General features: G+C 43.2%; 1 protein-coding gene across 3 annotated transcripts in view; it reads left to right on the top strand.

Moving 5' to 3' along the window:
• The window catches only part of LOC147443715 (uncharacterized), a 97,882-nt gene extending 79,872 nt beyond the window's left edge, over positions 1-18,010 (top strand). For all 3 annotated transcript variants that reach the window (XM_086526517.1, XM_086526519.1, XM_086526518.1), the window contains one exon: positions 17,738-18,010. The gene's annotated coding sequence lies outside the window, so the exon portion shown is untranslated. The remainder of the gene's footprint in view (positions 1-17,737) is intronic.
• Positions 18,011-18,230: the final 220 nt, after the last annotated feature.

The raw sequence follows: 18,230 nt of genomic DNA, 5'->3' as shown, positions 1-18,230 counted from the left end.
AAATGCTAGAGAGGGAAGAAAGAATGCTAGACAGAGAGAGTGTGCCCAAAATGCTGGCAAGCTCTGCACGTAATAGATAACAAAATGCAAGGGATGTGGTGGTCCCTATATAGGGACTCCCCAAATCTGCCCTACCTCCAGTAGATACCCACAACCTCATAAATACAGGCCTAGCCCCTAATAATATGAAAACTCACTATAAAGTGACTATAATTGCACAATTAATAGGGACATTGCAGAACACTAGAGACTCTGACCCTGGGATGTGGTGGTCCCTATATAGGGACTCCCCAAATCTGCCCTACCTCCAGCAGATACCCACAACCTCATAAAATAATATGAAGACTTACTATAAAGTGACTATAATTGCACAATTAATAGGGACATTGCAGAACACTAGAGACTCTGATCCTGGGAAACCCTAGAACTGGGGTCTCGCTTTATACCGTCCTACCAAGTGGCACAATAGTGGAAAGTACCACCGGGAAGGTGTCTTCCTCGGGTACGGCCAAGCACAGCCATAAAAAAGCCCTCACTCCGGAATCTGCTCCTTGGAGATACTGAAGTTACCATCAAATAGGAAATTGAACACCCCCCTCCAATTCTTGGACGGGGAACTAATCCAAGAGAGCTGGCATAAAGGGATAATGTTACTTGTGGTAGAGGTTTGGTGAAGATATCAACATGGTTATCTAACGTGGGACAATACTCTAGTTGAGTAGAGACATCCTTGGTGCCATCGAAAAATTGAAATCAAACCGGGTATTGAGTATCCAAATAAGGGAACCAACTACATCTAAGGGGTCATATTGTGACAACTTAGTCATGCCAAATGCTTCCAACAACTCTTGGACATAGCGCTGCTGAGAGAGAGAGAGAGAGAGAGAGAGAGAGAGAGAGAGAGAGAGAGAGAGAGAGAGAGAGAGAGAGAGAGAGAGATGCCTCCCTCTGTTCGCCATATCTCCAATCCAAGAAAGTAGTGAAGCAAGTCTTGGCTTCCAACAACTCTTGGACATAGCGCTGCTGAGAGAGAGAGAGAGAGAGAGAGAGAGAGAGAGAGAGAGAGAGAGAGAGAGAGAGAGAGAGAGAGAGAGAGAGAGAGAGAGAGAGAGAGAGAGAGAGAGATGCCCCCCTCTGTTCGCCATATCTCCAATCCAAGAAAGTAGTGAAGCAAGCCAAGACTTGTCATCTGAGACTCTTTAGCCAAGGTCTCCATAGCACTGCGGATGTGCTACTCATGGCTACCTGTAATCACAAGATCGTCCACATGGAGGATAATAAGAGCTCTAATCCTCCCTCAATGAAAATATACGAATCTGGAAGAAAGAGTCTCTCTTCTACTACCACGCTCGAGAGGCTTGCTTCAGGCCATAGAGAGCCTTTCACAACTTGCAAACCATGTCACTAAAATTTGGATCTAAGAACCTTGGAAGTTGCTCCACATGCACCTCCTCCTCTAAGTTGCCATTGAGGAAAGTGGACACGATATCCATCTAAAACATAGGCTGACCAAAAAAGGCTGCAATGGCAAAAATTTTCCTAATAGACGCCATCCTCGCAGTCAATGCAAAGATCTTGTGGTAGTCCACAACATGTCTGGGTAAAAAGCCCTTGGCAACAAGCCGTGCCTTGTGCTTATCCAAAGAACCATCAGATTCGTTCTTGTCTCGTAGGCCCATTTGACACCAATCACTTTCTGTTGTGCTGGACGCGGAACCAACTCCCATGTGTTATTGTTCTCGACGGAATCAAGTTCTTTCCGCATGAACAATTTCCACTTCGGTTTTGAAAGGGCCTCCTCAACTCTAAGAGGGTCTTTGTCCTTGATCACCCGGAAATCAAAGGATAGTTCACTTATAATAAAGATTTGTCTCAACATTCCAAAGTCATCGAGATTGTCGCGTAGTACTTCCATCATGCCAATTTGGTGGAAAATTTGACGTAGTTGTATCGCACAAAGTCTCCAATAGACACTTCGGTAACTTGTCGGGTGTGCCCTTGGAAGAGGGAGCTACTGGTACATCCTCCTCTACATCGGCACCATGGTGAGAACCATTGTTATCTGCATCTTCAGGTGCATTCTCCTCCTGAGCTTGAGGGACAAGAATTGGAGAAGAGGGTTCGTTGATCTCAAGAACATTATTATCAAGAAGAGGGTTCGTTGATCTCAAGAAGAACATTATTGTGGAGGACTTGGGAGCGGAAGCCCCCTCTGAAGGAATACGCTCGTCGAAGACCACATTGCGGCTGAGTAAACGTCCTTCTTCACTAGATCATAAAGTTGATATCCTTCGGAAAGACTATTGTCCCCAACAAAGAACATTCTGTTGGACTTGGGGTCAAACTTCACCCTTTGCTTCTTTGGTACATGGAGGTTTGTATCGCTCCCAAATATCCAAAAATGAGAGACATCGAGCTTTCTTTCTAAGTAAGTAGTAAGCCTCAAAGCGAGGCTTCCTTGGAAATTGAAGACAAAGGAGACCGGTTCATAATGTAAATTGCTATCGTTGTCGCCTCCTCCCATAAAGACTTCGGTAGGTCTCTATGCTCGAGCATAGTCCTCGCCAGCTCCACCACAATTCTATTCTTCCTCTCTACAACTCCGTTTTCCGAAGACGATTGATTATTTGCAAGCTTCCGCTCGATGCCACGGTCCGCAAAAATCTGTATAAAAGCTTTGGAGGTAAACTCCCCACCTTTGTCTGATCGAGTTCTCTTCAACACTTAGTTTCTTTTTCACGAGTGTACGCGAGTTTTTGAAAAGATCAAATGCCTCTGACTTGTGGCGTAGAAAATATACCCAAGTAAAGCATGTGAAATCATCTGTAGTAACGTTAGAGGAGTGCACGAGTGGAGCGCTGCAGGTTGTGTATGGTAGAGAAGGTTCGAGCGTGAGAGAGAGAATGCAGAAAGATGCGTGTACCTTATCCGATTGTACACAAAGAATAAAAAATGTATTTTATAGTTTAGGGTACTAAGGGTGTGTTCACACCCTGTATGAATGAATACATGAGATAAAGGGCCTTTACACCCAACAACCTGGCACTTAAAGGTCCGAAGTGGTACCTTTAAGCTAACCAACTTCCACTAATTGTATGTAATGCTCATGCTGAGCCTTTGCAAGACTTATAGTGAGAGGGTATCTTGGGTTTTGGTCTTGCTCGAAGTGGCAAGGCCGTCATCAGGACGAAATGGTACCGAACATCTATGTGTTTGCTACGAGCATGGAACATGGCATTCTTAGCCAGGCAAAGTGCACTTTGGCTATCACAATCAAGCACTGGAGCACGTGTAGCAAGACCAAAATCTCTAACGAGATGGCCAAGTCAAATAGCTTCTTTGGAGGCCTATGTGGCTGAAATATATTCAGCCTCTGTAGTATTCAGTGCAACAATTTTTTGTAATCTTGAACACCAAGAGATAGCCCCTCCAACTAGAGTAAAGACACATCCACTGGTGGATATCCTCGTGTCAAGATTTCTTGCCATGTTTGAATCACAGAACCCCCACAATTCTAGTGTACAATGTCCATAGCATATACATTTCTCTTCTTACCTTTTAAGTACCAAAAGATGCATTTCATTGCTTCCCAATGTGGTTTGCCAGGAATAGACATAGATCTACTGACAATTCTCACTGCATGAGAAACATCAGGCCGTGTGGCAACCATGGCATACATCAAAGATCCACAAGCTAATGCATAAGGTATACCCTTCATAGCATTTGCAACTACATCATCTTTTTGATAATCAGCTTTGCTAAGCTTTGTATGTGGCGGTAAAGAAACACCAAGAAGCTTAGCATTAGCCATATCAAACCTTTCAAGTACTTTGCCAATGTACTTGTCTTGAGAGAGAAATAACAAGTGTTTCTCTTTATCTCTTCTAATCTGCATGCCCAAAATGTGTTCGTCTGCCCCCAAATCTTTCATCGAGAAGGTTGAACTCAACCGCCTTTTAAGAGCATTGACAATACTCTTATGCTTTCCTGCAATTAGCATATCATCCACATATAAGACTAGCATAATAAGGCTTCCATCATCAACCTTTTTCGTGTACAAGCAATGATTGGAATGACTGCGTTTAAATCCATGATTGAGCATAAAGGTGTCAAATTTCTTGTACCACTCTCTTAGGGCTTGTTTGAGCCCATATAAGCTGCGTTTTAGTTTGCATACCAAATCCTTCTGGCTGTTCCATGTACAAGTCCTCATCCAAGTCACCATGAAGAAAAGCAGTATTTACATCCATTTGATCCAACACTTAATCAAAGCGTAGAGCGAGAACAAACAATACATGGACGGTAGTCATCTTCACCATTGGTGAGAAGACTTCTTGGAAGTCTATGCCCTCCTCCTGTTTATAACTCTTAGCAACCAACCGTGCTTTATACTTGGGTTTCACATCAACACATTTCACTTTGTAAACCCATTTATTGGGGATAGCTTTCCTACCTTTAGGAAAAGGTACAAGCTCTGATGTGCCATTTGCATACAGACAATTCATCTTGTTTTGCATAGCAATTTCCCACTTTTTCTTGTTTTCAAATGATTGTGCCTTTTTAAGTGTGAGAGGCTCATTTTCATCGGTCAACAAAATGCAATCCAAAGATGGTTGAAACTTCTTTGGCTACCTTGTGACATGTAGACCTTCTTACCCAATGATCCGTATTTTGAGGCAATGGGCCTACATTCTCAGGAATGTGCACACCATCATTAGGTGGCTGATTTTCAGCATTTCCTTGTTGCTGTAATCTGTTTTCAGCATGTTCTTCTTCTTGTCCTATCCCATCCTGCGCATCTATTTGCTGCTCAGTATCTCCTGGCTGTAGCACAATGGGTTGATGCTCATTTTCAACATCAATAGGAACAAATTCTCCAACTAATGGCTGGCTGTTCATGCTGAAATTTGACCTTCTTTTTATCAAGATCACCTTGTGTAGCATTGTTCAACAATTTTGCCTCATTTAACACTGCATCTCGGCTGCGTACTATTTTCCTGTTTTGAGGTAACCGAATTCTATAACCCATCTCTCCCTCGTCTCCATATCCATGAAGATGCCTTTGATGGATTTCATGTCAAGTTTGGTCCTTAAGTCTACATGTACACGCACAAAGGCATCACAGCCAAAGACACACGAAGGGTCGTATGAAACAGGTTTGCCAGACCAAACTTCTTTAGGGATGCCATTCTTCAAAGCACGATTTGGAGAGCGATTGCATACATGAATTGCAGTTTTAAGAGCCTCTTCCCAAGGGAGATTAGCTGTGGATAGCATGCATCTGATTCTCTCACAAAGAGTGCTATTACATCGTTCAACCACGCCATTTGATGTAGGATTGTAAGGAGCCGTCAACTCCCTCTTAATGCCATGCATCTCACAAAATTTAATGAACTGATTAGAGACATACTCTTGCCCATTATCCGTTCTAATTGCTTTGAATTTAAGCCCTTTTTGTGTGGTAACAAAAGAATGAAATTGTTTGAAATTATTCAACACTTTATTTTTGCTCTTTAACACTTACTCCCATGACTTTCTACTGAAATCATCAATGAAAGTAACAAAGTACCGTGCACCCGTTGTGAAGAACATGCTTACTACGTGTGTTTATTCATAATTGAACTTAGATAAAAATTGAAATTGAACTAGAACTAGAGACAAAGACTCAAGAGACTGAATGTGTGTTGATTGATTGAAATGTGTTACAAGGGTGTTCTTATATAGAAACCGAAGAGACACGATGAAAAGACATGACCGTAGGTCAAGAGACATGACTCTAGGCCAATAGTCGTGTCCTCCTGTTGTAGAGTCGTGACCTTTCGGCGTAAAGGTGCAGCCATTCATTGAAGAGGCATGCCGAACAGATGCGACTCTTGGGCGAAGGGACGCATCCTTTGGAGAATCGAGGGTCTCGGATCTGGTGCGTTGTCGTATCTGCAAAAGAATCAAGCGAAGAAGATAATACAAAGACAAAAAATACGTCACAATCGTGACACCTCCATATGAATTAACCGGCATAGTGCATACATGAGAGTGTACTAAATCAAGAGCATTAGGCTTCTTACTGACACCGGAGTAATAAGGAGACTTCACATGTTTTCCATATATAAAATCATTACAAAAGCCGAGACTAGGGCCTTTTACATCAAATCTCTCTAAAGAGGAGAGAACCTGAAGGCCTTTTTGGCATATATGGCCAAGTCTTCTGTGCCAAAGCTCCATTTGAGATTGAACTTCAGCTACAACCAAAAACTTGCTAGGGAATGCTTTGCAATACAAACAATATAAAGTCCCCTTCTCGGTGCCTTTTACAATCAACATAGAATCCTTGTGTACTTTCCAAGACCCACCACCAAAAGTTGTGAAATAGCCTTTAGCATCTAGCTGCCCCATTGATAGCAAACTTTTCTTAATGCCAAGGACATATCTCACGTCCTGCAAAACCAGCTCTTTGCCATTTTTGAGAGCCAAGTGAATGGTGCCCACACCTGCTATCTCACATGCATAGTTCTTGGCCAAGTAAACCTTGCTTAGGTAACTTGTACTTCTTTAGTGTCAGGAAGCTCTTCAATGACCACACTAGATACAACATTTGCTTCTGCAAATTCTTTTAAGAAAGAGCTATCATCATTTTTTTTTAATCATCCTTTGTTTTCTTTCCCTGGTGTTTCTCTCTTTCTTTCTTTCTTGCTCTTTCTTGTAATATCGACAATCGGGCCTTTTATGGCCTTCACGATTACATTGATAGCAAGTAACATCCTATTGTTTGCCCTTGCTTCTACCTCTGCTTTTGCCATTATTGGTTGCATTATCCCTCTTTCGGATCTGCTTCTAACTTGATAAGCTGCTTTCACCACTAGAATTCCTCGTGATTTTCTTCATTCAGGATAGAACCCCTAATACCATCAAAGGTTAAAGCAGGGTTGTTGCTAAGTGAAAAACCAAAGATTCCTAGCTATTGGGTAAGTCATCAACAAGAAATTAGCCTTTAAGTTATCATCAAAGGCTGGCAGACGTGAATCTTTTTCGAAGCTTCTGTGCGCCAAATGTGCACGCAGATTTTGTTGTAGAGCAGCAGGAGGGCTGTATTTATATCCGTAAATGGGGTTCTACCTTGACTTGCGAGCAAAGATTTGGGCTGCCTTAGACCTGCAAACGACCTGCACGTGCTATCTTTTGGGTTTCGCTCGTTGCTGCGTGCTTGGAAAGAGGCTCTAGTACCTGTTTGTAGTAGCGGTAGAGGAGTGTAGGAGTGGAGCGTTGCAGGTTTGTGTACGACAGAGAAGGTTCAAGCGGGAGAGAGAGAACGTAGAGAGATGCGTGTACCTTATTCGATGATACACAAAGAATAAAAAATGTATTTCATAGTTTAGGGTACTATAAGGGTGTGTTCACACCCTGTTTGAGTTTGTACATGAGAAAAGGGCCTTTACACCCAACATCATCCACCAACAACATGAATGTAAAGAGCGTTGCCCATAGATAGAGTCTGCATAGGTTCACAAAGGTCGGTGTGAACCATCTCCAAAACCGCAGTAGCTCAGCGTGTAGATTGCGTTTGAATAGCCTCTCTATGTTGCTTATGACGAATGCAAGTAATGCATGTCTCATGCTTACTCCCAACGCCTAGTAAGCCTTCAATCAATTGTTCACGAAAAGCACGACGAAGAATGTTCAAATGGCCAAACTGATAATTCCATAGATCACTTGTGGGAGTCTTTGATTTTCTTATTCCTCTCCTCATATGCCTTGTGACGCATATTTTGTTGCTTATTAGTGCGATCTTCACATACAAAACATTTTGTATCCCTCAAATAGATCCAACTATTATCAAGGATAATATCTCGTTGGGTCTCATCCGGCGTGGTGTATACAATTGGCCATCCTCCTTGCTTCCCCACTCTATGTGCTCCATCATGCTCCTGGGAGGTACTGGAGCCACAATGACGAAATTTAACACGATGTGGGTCGGTTGGACATCTCCTCTGCCGCCTTTGGGAGGATTGCCATTTTTGGGATGATGATAGTGCATCCCGTGTGTAACAGACTTGGACACCCCAAGTTGAGAATCTGGCACGACACACGAGAGAAATCACTTAAAAACACTTCACAACTTTAATCACAATTCACTTGAGTCGACATGGCCCGGCGTAGTTCTTTTCCCAAAGATATTGGCCCCAAAGACTTTCGCCCCTTTCGGTATTTACTTTTATATTAATGCTTGAGCAAGGGTACAAGGCCCGAGGGTCCTCTCTGCTGTTGCTTGTCAGCAAGATTGAGCCAGAGAGTGGCCCTAGGTTCATGTTTAAAAGGCCCGAAGGGCTCTACAAAAGCAGTACATGAAAAGATTTAAACTCAAAAGCTTTGAGCCCCAAAAGCTAGCGCTAATTTTTGCCAGTGCAAATTACGGAATTTCGTGCGGCTGCCAAGTCTCAGCTAGCGCAAAACGCGGAGCGTCCGTACAGCTGCCACATCAACGCTTTTTTCGCGATTTTCTCTCTTTAATTCTCTAGTGTCCCTAGGGCCCCATCTGATGGGAAACAACTTATAACTTTAGGTCTCGTCAATTGGACATGCCGCATCATCATTTTGTGACATACCTTCCTCTTGAAATAATTGTAATTGCCCTCGATTACGCTTGCAAAAAGAGACATAAGCCATAAACCATTTCAGTAGACATTGACTCTAAGTACAGACGCACTAGACGACACAAATCTAGCACTTGCACAAAGTCGACAGTCAGTGCACTTTCACATCACATTCAAATCATATCACATAAAATCCATCTAGATCTAGGACTATGATTCTTGGCAACGTGTTTAGTAATTGTATCTAGATCCACACCGGACCTCACTGATGTCGGATCAACTAATTCTTATTGCGATCATGTCCGTAGAATCTCGAGACCGAGATGCTGCAGTCATTTCGTCTTTCAAACCTGCACTCAAACAAAATCACATAACAGAGTAGAAATAATTCAGATTCATTTCGGGAATTCGCATTTCCAAGTTCTTTATTTATAAAATCATTATTCTGTTAGCACAATAGTATCCTTGAAATCCGAAGGAAAATCAATGACTTTATTCCATCCACATAATCTGTGACAAAGGAGTAGAGTAACTCCCCTCTTGTGCAATCTCGTCTACACAAGATTCAACCTTGCTGATCTGCGGGATCTCTTGGAATAGAGGCAACTAGACCGAAGACCTCAAGGTAAAGCTTCAATTTCTGAGGAGTATTTGCTAGGTCTTCCTCCTCCATCCACTTCGAATCCAATGCCAAATAGTTCTTGAATTTCACTAAGAACCGTCGTATCACTTTACCTTTCACTTTCCTTTCTTTGTGAGCGAGTATCTGTTCTAGAACGAGTATCTTCTTCCTTCCACTTGGTTGCTCATCAGGCTCCATGTCAACTGACACATCACCCTTAAAAGGTTTCAAGAGACTCACATGAAAAGCATTGTGAATTTTCCACGTATCTAGCAACTTCAGTCTGAAGGATACATCATTTATCTTTCCTTGAATCTGGAAAGGGCCATAATATCTCATACTTAGCTTTGGAAAAAGCCGCTCTTTTACCTTTCTTTTCCTGAGGCGTGCCTTCTCAAACCGTAGGAGCACCCAGTCATCTTCCTTCAATTGCAAGTCTCGTCGATGCTTATCTGCTACCTTCTTATGCCGTGCTTGAGACTTCTCAAGAGCCTCGCGAACCTTGGCAAAAGCAGTGTCCAAATCCCTCGTGTACTGATCTACCTCAAAAATCTTGTCTTTGGTGCTTAGAAATGGAGGAACCTTCTTAGCACCTTCAAATACTTCAAATGGCGCCTTCCTTGTCGATGAATGAACCGTGTTGTTGTAGGCAAATTCCACCAAGGGCAAGTACTTTTGATCCGAAATATAAGACTTCAATAAATCGAGAACCACTAAATTGGCTATCTCAGATTGCCCATCTGTCTGTGGGTGGAATGAGGATGAGAACTGCAACCGTGTGCCTATGTTCTCCCAAATTGCCCTCCAAACAAACTTGTGAATTGGGATCTTTGTCCGAGATTATCGACTCAAGCATGCCATGTAATTGAAAAATTTGTGAGATGAATAGTCTTGCCAAATGGTTAGGCTTGATCATCTTCTTTACCGGAATAAAGTTAGCTTGCTTGCTAAGTCTGTCAATGGTGGTATCTATGCTACGATGGCCCGAAAAAGGTGGACAATGGCCCTCTGTCAAAACTTTGTCGCTCAAGGGCTGTGTAACACAACATTGTTTTCTGCATCAAATAGCCGTCCCGTAAGGAATAGCCTGCAACCGTCTCCCCACAGTGAATCGGATGAAAGATGTCTGCAAAATGAGGATCTGTGGCGTACTGATATACCATATCCTCAAACCTTCGATGATGTACTGTGGAAATAGCCAAAACCAAGGGCTTTCGAGACAATGCATCTGCAACTAAGTTCTTCTGTCCCAAAACATGGACTATTTGGAAGTGAAATTGTGACAATATGTTAGCCCACCTCATCTGCTTTTCCGAAAGTTGCTTCTGCGACAAGTAGCGTAAACTTTGATGGTCTGTGAAGAGTGTAAAATCAGCTCCGAGTAAATAGTGGCGCCATTGCGTAAGAGCATGGATAACTGCCAATAGTTCTTTTTTATAAATCTGTGCTACCAACTCAAGACGTGAAAACATCTTGCGCTCGTAAGCAATGACATGGCCTTCTTGCATCAAAACTGCTCCGAGACTACGATTACAAGCATCACAATAAACTTTGAATGGCTTTTGCAAGTCTGGCAAGGCCAAGACAGTTCCTGTAGTCAATTTTTTTTTGAGAGTCTGGAAAACTGTAGTCTCTGTCGGTCCCCATATGAATTCAACCCCTATGTGAGTAAATGCAAAGGAGAAGCTATCGCTGCAAATTTTCGAATGAACCACCGATAATAAGAGCACAAGCCCAAAAAGCTTCCAATTTCATGAACATTCTTTAAGTGAGGCCAATCACAAATAGTCTCAATTTTGGCCAGTTCCATCTCTCGTGTTGCTGAGACGATGTGCCCCAAGAAATGTATCTCATGTGAGAAAAATTCGCTCTTTTTCACGTTAATAACCAATTTATGCTTCCGCAATGCCTGAAAGACCTGTTGTCACAAGATTGGCACCACGTGCCAATAGAAAAGAACAGACTGAACAGACTTTTAGCACTTCAATAACAACTAAACTGAGAGAGAGAGAGAGAGAGAGAGAGAGAGAGAGAGAGAGAGAGAGAGAGAGAGAGAGAGAGAGAGAGAGAGAGAGAGAGAGAGAGAGAGAGAGAGAGACGACACACGAAACGGAGTGGCGGAATTCCACCTCAGAGAGTATTGGCCCCAAACCTTGGTGCCCCTTTCGGTATTTCTTTATATTGCATCAACACAGTACAAGCCGGTACCCCAGACTCTGCACCTTCTTCGGGAAGCATCCTGGAGAATGAGCCCTGAGCACATATTTAAAGGCCCTTGGCCTATGAAAAGCAGTTTACATGAAAAACCTTCAAACTCAAAAGCTTCTCGTCCAACAACAATGCCAAAAGGCTGCCAGCGTAAATCATGGAATTCCGTACAACTGCCACGTCAGCAGCCAATGCAAAACGCAGAAATCCGTAGTCTGCCACGTCATGAGACAACGGAATTTTCGAGTTTTCGTACAGCTGCCACGTTATCAACCGCTCCGCCAACCTTTTCTCTCTGTGTGTGTGTGGGTCTTGCTTTATTTTAATCCTTTATGTCACTTGGGCCCCATCGGACGGGGTCCCCATAAGTTGGTAGGACTTCTTCTGCTGCTACTTGTTCTTCTTAGGGTTTAGGCCCCTTAGCCGGCATCTGCAAGTTGGCTCCATTTTTAGGGCTTTGACACGTCAGCAGTTTGTTACACTTTGTAGCAGATGATGTTTGTGTTCTGCTTCATTCTTGGAGAAAACAATGATGTCGTCAAAGAAAGTGCCCACAAATGATCGATACTCTTTGAAAATCCTATCCATCATTCCGTTGAATGTCGTCGGAGCATTTGTAAGACCAAAAGGCATAACCAACTATTCGTACAAACCAAACGTTAGCCATAAAGCTGTCTTGTAGACGTCCCTCGAAACGATTCGGATTTGATATCCACTCTTCATATCAATTTTGCTAAAACAAGAGGACCCCTGAAGTTTGTCAAGTATATCATCAATCCTTGGAATAGGAAATCTGTTCTTGATGGTGATTTTATTGAGAGCTCTATAGTCAATGCACATCCTTCAAGATCCATCTTTCTTTAGGACTAGCAACAACAGAGAACAAAAAAGTGAAGTGCTAGGTTGGATGAGACCTTTTTCAAGACGTTCGTTTACTTGGTTCATTCTGGGCTCTTGATAAGGTGGCCGGTTTGGTTGGGTACTACCGGGAATCAAATCAATCGTGTGATCCTCGGGACGAGAAGGAGGTAGGCCTTTAGATAAACAATCAATCTGTGTGTACAGAAATTCTTGTCGTTTCTTTGCCAATTCAGACGTGTTTGATTGTTGTTCATTATTCAATTCTTTCAAGAAGATTGAGTAAACAAAAAGATTGGATTTCATTAATTTGGAAATGGCTGAAGCCGATACAAGTGGGACGGACTCACCCTTCAGTTTTACATCAAGGACAATTTCTCTACCCTTCTCATTTTTCAAAGTCGCTTGCTTGGCCCATAATCGACCATTGCACTGTTCTTGTGGAACCAAGGGATTCCTAGGAGGACGTCACACCCTTCCAAAGGCATGTTGTAAAAGTCCTCGTGCCCTAAATACCCCTGACAATGCAAACCAAGTTTTCCAATGACAGGTGTAATGGCAACATCCCGTCCAGGTGCCGCTAGAATAGCCTCCGCGTGTGGCCCCCTTTTGTCAGGCGTAATTCCAAGTTGAGCTGCCAATTCAGATGAAATGAAGTTGGCCTTGTCTCCTCCGTCAAAGAAGATGAGGGCTTCTTGATCTCGTACTTTGCCCCATGGGCGACAAAGTTCTGTGCTTTCATCCATCTGATTTGGGTCGGTTCCCACACAATCTGGTATCAGTCTTGCTTTCATCTTTCCTTTTCTTCCACGTTCTTCGGTTGCTTTGGAGCTCTCTGACGTATCTTCTGCTTGTCCACTGGGTGCCTTTTTGTAGGACCGTGCAAATATATGTCCTTGTTCGCCACAGTGAAAACACTTCCCTGCTTTGAGATACTCGACTTTTTGTTCCTCTATCAATCGGGGACGAGTATCTTTCTTTTTCTGAAACTTCCCTTTTCTTCGGTTCTCATTTGTCGAGTTTTGTCCGGTCCTTGGTGTCAACTGTTGATTTGTTGGATATGTCAGGTTACCCGAATGCATAGCAAACCCTTGCTTAGCGTGTCCCATAAGTTGTTGCTGGATGGACTCGGACTTTTGTAATAAACAATAGTCTCGTATCTCTTTGGGAAGTCCACAACAAAATTGTTCGATTTGCTGCTTAAAATGAATCTTTTTGAAGGAAGGGGCAGGTAGAAAAGCATCCCAAAACCGTTCGCAAAATGAATCCAAAGTGTCTCCCTTGGTCATCTGAACATGATTCCAAGCTGAAATGACATCATGTTCATACTCTTGAGTGAGCCAAGAGGAAATAAAAAGTCGCTTGAATTTTGGCCACTTTGTCGGTGCTTCTTTTCGTAAGAGAAGAGTGGACCATCATGTCCATGCATTTCCTTTCAAATAAGATGTTACCCTCCTGATCTTTGAGTGCTCTGAGTAGTGCCCTCCAGAAAAAGCTATGTCAAATTGTTGAATAAAAGCGAGGGATCTGTGAGCACCTCTAAAAGCTGAAAAGGTATCAAATTTTATTGCTTGTTCACCCTCCTTGAATTCTTGGGTCTTCTTGTTCTCATCTTTGAGAAAGTCATGTTGATTGGCTCTATAAAAGTGCTTCCTTTTTGAATGAAACATCTGGTCCTCAGAGTCCGAACTCTAAGAAGAGGAGGAATCGTCGTTACAACTGTTAGAAATTTGCCGAGATCTTTGGTGGGATTTGCTTTTCTTGGCCTTCTTCTTGTTCTTTCCATGTCTCCGGTTCTTTCATTGTTTCTTGCCCATCTGTCCTCATCATTGGAATCCGAAGAGGAAGAACTGCGGAATTGTCAGAAGAAGATGAGGACACCTTGACACACCCTTGAAATGTACATGCTTTGGTTTTCACGCATTTAAAAGAAGACTGATGACCCAGGTAACCCGAGTAATTTACTCCTTTGTTGCGTCTCCTTGAGTGTTTCTTGGCCCCCAGAAGTTGGTTGACTCGTCTTTCGACAACATTGTCGAGTTCATCTTCAGTGAACATCCGTGCAACAGGAGGTTTTTTGAGAGCTGACTTCAGGGGTAAACCGATGGCCGTCCGCCATCGGGAATGCATTTCATCAATCGGGTGCCGAGTCAAAAATTGTGCGTACTGAGGATCCTTCGAAAATTGGAGCATCTGTTTCGCACAAGGATCAACCTGCTGTTGATGCTGCATGTCCATTCGTTCTTATTCAGTAGGCCGAGGTAGCCTGTACTCCATAGTTACACGGAACGGGAACGGGGGCCCTCGGGGTGGCGGAATGGGAACGGGGGCCGGAATTGTAGCCTTGAGGGAAAGGGAGAGGGAGAGGGAGAGGGAGGGAGAGCCTTGAGGGAGAGGGTGAGGTAGAGAGCTTGAGAGAGAGAGGGTTTAAAGCCCTTCTTTATATAGGATAGGATGGAAATAGCACCCCCCCCAAAAGTTCAAAAAACTTGTCCCAAGCTGTAAAACTTGGGTGTTCTGAATTTGCCGTTCCGCGTTCCGGCTGCCGTTGCGGTTATGCTTGCGAAGGGAACGGTGTTCCGGTCCCATTCCCGTTTTGAGGAGGCATTGGGCTTGGGAACGTGTTCCGAGAACGAGAGGGCCTCGTTCCGCGCGTTCCCTGTTACTATGCTGTACTCTTTGTTTGATGTTTTGTTAGAATTATTCGTGCTGTCACTTGATCCGGAATTGTCGGGTGGGTTCATCCGAGTCTTGCGGGAGTCATCACCTGAATCCATGTGTGTCGCAGAAAAAGGGATCGGATTTTTGGTGGGAGGAAAATCGATTGAGCTTTGATACCGCTGTAATAGACTTGGACACTCCTAGTCGAGAATCTGGCACTACACACGAGAGAATCACTTAAAAACACTTCACAACTTTAATCACAATTTACTTGAGTCGAGGCGGCCCGACGTAGCTTCGTGCCTAGAGATACTGGCGCCAGAGATTGGTGCCCCTTGCGGTATTTATTTTTCTATTAATGCTTGAGCAAAGGTACAAGGCCCGAGGGTCCTCTCTGCTCTGTTGCTCGTCAGCAAGTTTGAGCGAGAGAGCGGCCCTGGGTTCATGTTTAAAGGCCCCAAGGGCTCTACAAAAGCAGTACATGAAAAGCTTCAAACTCAAAAGCTTTGAGCCCCAAAAGCTAGTGCTTTTTTTGCCAGCGCAAATCATGGAATTCCATGCGGCTGCCACGTCATCAGCCAGCGCAAAACGTGGAGCATCCGTACAGCTGCCATGTCAGCGCTTTTTCTGCGATTTTTTCTCTCTAATTCTCTAGTGTCCCTAGGGCCCCATCGGACGGGACCCAATATAAGTTTCCAACTTATAACTTTAGGTCTCGTCAATTGGACATGCCACGTCATCATTTTGTGACACTTTGGTTCGGGATGCCTTTGGTAGGATAAGAATAGGAACTATTCAATTTAAGAATGCAGTTTTGTGTTTTAGCCCCTTCCAAGCATTGGAAGTGCTCTAAGCACTTTCTTTTGGAGCCTTTGCACCAAGTTGTCCCTGGGACTCTCCCCTCGTTAAGCTCGCCTCTTCGTCGCCTCTTCTTTATAAGTTTTATGCTGTTCTTGTCTATTATCCAAGTGCCCATAGCCCATAATGCTCAAGTTTTCCATCAATCTCCCTGTGTTGTCAAAGCTGCTCTCGCTACGATTAATGAGACGCATAAGTAAGGTTTTATATCAAACTAATGGTTTTATAGGGCACCAGATTTCTGCATGCTGTAAAGATCTCTTAAAAAATCCCATAGTCTGTAGTTTATACATTAGACAACAACATGACTTGTCCTAAAGTTGCTCATATCCATAGGTGCATGTGCCTTATAGACGAAACCAAAAGTACAACTGGTCCATGCCAGCAGAAATCATGTTAGCGGCTATGTAACCCAATACGGCCCATGAGACAAAAGTTGCTGATGGTGCTGTCATTGTCTACCCCAATACCATATTATACATACATCTGGGGTGTAGTAGGTGGATGATGGGAAGGGGATCTCTTAAAATTGCTGTCAATGATATGCGACTGGGAGTTGTCATTTCTGTAGTATCTACTCAGGTTCTTCTTAATCAGCCTTTAACAAAGCTCCATTTTCATCCTGTAGCATGTTTGTTGGTGTAGCCTCTTACCGCCTTTCAGGGCAGTGAAGGCCTATTGCAATAGGAGGTTCACAACAGAGTTGAGCTGATGCCACTGCCAGCTAGCTGCTGGACGGCCTGACAGAATCTATGCCACTCAGCTGCAATAAGTGAAGGTGTTGGGGAAGTTCTTGGAGGCAGGCTACGTTAGGCAAAGCTGATCCCCTTTTGGCACCCTATTATTGTTTGTCACAAAAGTACACTGGTGATGGTATCGCTTGAGTCTAGACTACAGAGCACTAAAAACAATCACGAACTGCTATTGTCTCCCTCATATGAATGATCTGACAGACTGTATTTGTTGGTCTAAGTACTTGTGAAAAAATCGATGTACAGTCCGCATAGCCAAATCCACATTACAGCTGGGGGGATATATGAAGAGGCTATCAAGGTATGGATCCATTGAATGGCTGGTCCGAGCAATTGGCCTCACTATTACACACTAGCCACATTCTACAGTGGCATACTGGCTTCAAAGTAAGACGAGTTCCTCATCATTTATGCAGGGCAAGATGCTGAGTCAGTGCGAGTTGCAGAAGGTTTGAGGCTGATAAATACAGGAGGACGAGGAGCCTTAAAGGAGGCGCCCACACTTTTTGAGGACGGATAATCCAAGAAATTGACAGGTTGATTGAGAAAACGTTTCTCCTCTCCTAGAGATGGTTTTCTTTTAGATTTATCACCCTTGTCCATTCAATCACTTACAGAGATGATTGGGCAAGTTACCTGTGAAGCTATTATTTCTAGAATTAGTGCATCAGAAGATAGCTCTGTTTCAGTTTCATCTTGTTCGTTTTCAAGGGCCTTTCGTATTTGCCACAGGCTGCTTATAAATTTGGGCAATGTATCATGAGAAAGGATTTTTTTGAGCAAAATTTGTTTGGTGCTTCCTTGTCTGAGGCCTGTTAAGGTAAAGTGGATTCCTGCAACAAGTTCTTTGGGAAGAGAATTCCCGTAGTGGTCTCACGTTCGCCTTAAAGGAGGAAGGAATAACTCGTTCAGATTGGTATAAAGAGTGCCTTGAATGTTGTTACAAATTCAATTATCGTCGCTGAAGATGCCAATGAGTAGTCATTGTCTCCACCACTGAATGTGTTTTATCATGCTCATTATATGTTTGGCGGTTTGAGGTTCTCATCTAGATGGAAAAGCTATGCGTACATTACCCTTTTGCATCTTAATCAAAAAGACAAAGACTAAGGCTGCTTTTTCAGCAATTTATTTTGCTCCTTTTAACAACTTCTAAAGAAGTTGCACTGACAGCTTGTTTGTGCTCACAGGTCTAACGCAAAGGCGATTGATGCACCAGAGAGGCTTTTGTACATTAGAAGAGATTAATAGGATTTTTTAATTGGGAATGTAAACTGGCTGTACAGTAGCAAAGCTCCCTCCTTTTCATCCGATTGATACATTTTCCCAATTACAGGAAGTCTACTCACTGAAATTGGCACCCACAATCCCTTTTTTTTGCTTGTGGTATACACACAACTGTACAAAATTATCTACTTTGTAGCAATTTGGCTTTAACGGGAATAAAGGGTTGTATGGTCTCATATTGCCTTGCTTGCTATCATTCATAATGTTTATACGTGTCAGGAAGTATTCACTGTTAAGGTCAGTTTTGTTAACTGTGTGTGTGTGTGTGTGCGCGCGCGCGTGCTACCATCTACATTCTCTTCCATTTGCCATAAGTCATTTTGTGAACTTTGAGGAGGACAAGGCTTTTTCCTTTACTGGAGCTGCTGTGCTCTTGCCTGATGAAAGTCCTGTCAC

This window comes from Adiantum capillus-veneris, chromosome 13 (assembly GCF_014529385.1).
Source record: "Adiantum capillus-veneris isolate H3 chromosome 13, ASM1452938v2, whole genome shotgun sequence".
Classification (NCBI taxonomy): domain Eukaryota; kingdom Viridiplantae; phylum Streptophyta; class Polypodiopsida; order Polypodiales; family Pteridaceae; genus Adiantum; species Adiantum capillus-veneris.
Note: the sequence above shows the minus strand (reverse complement) of the source record. Positions and strands in the feature narration are given on the sequence as shown.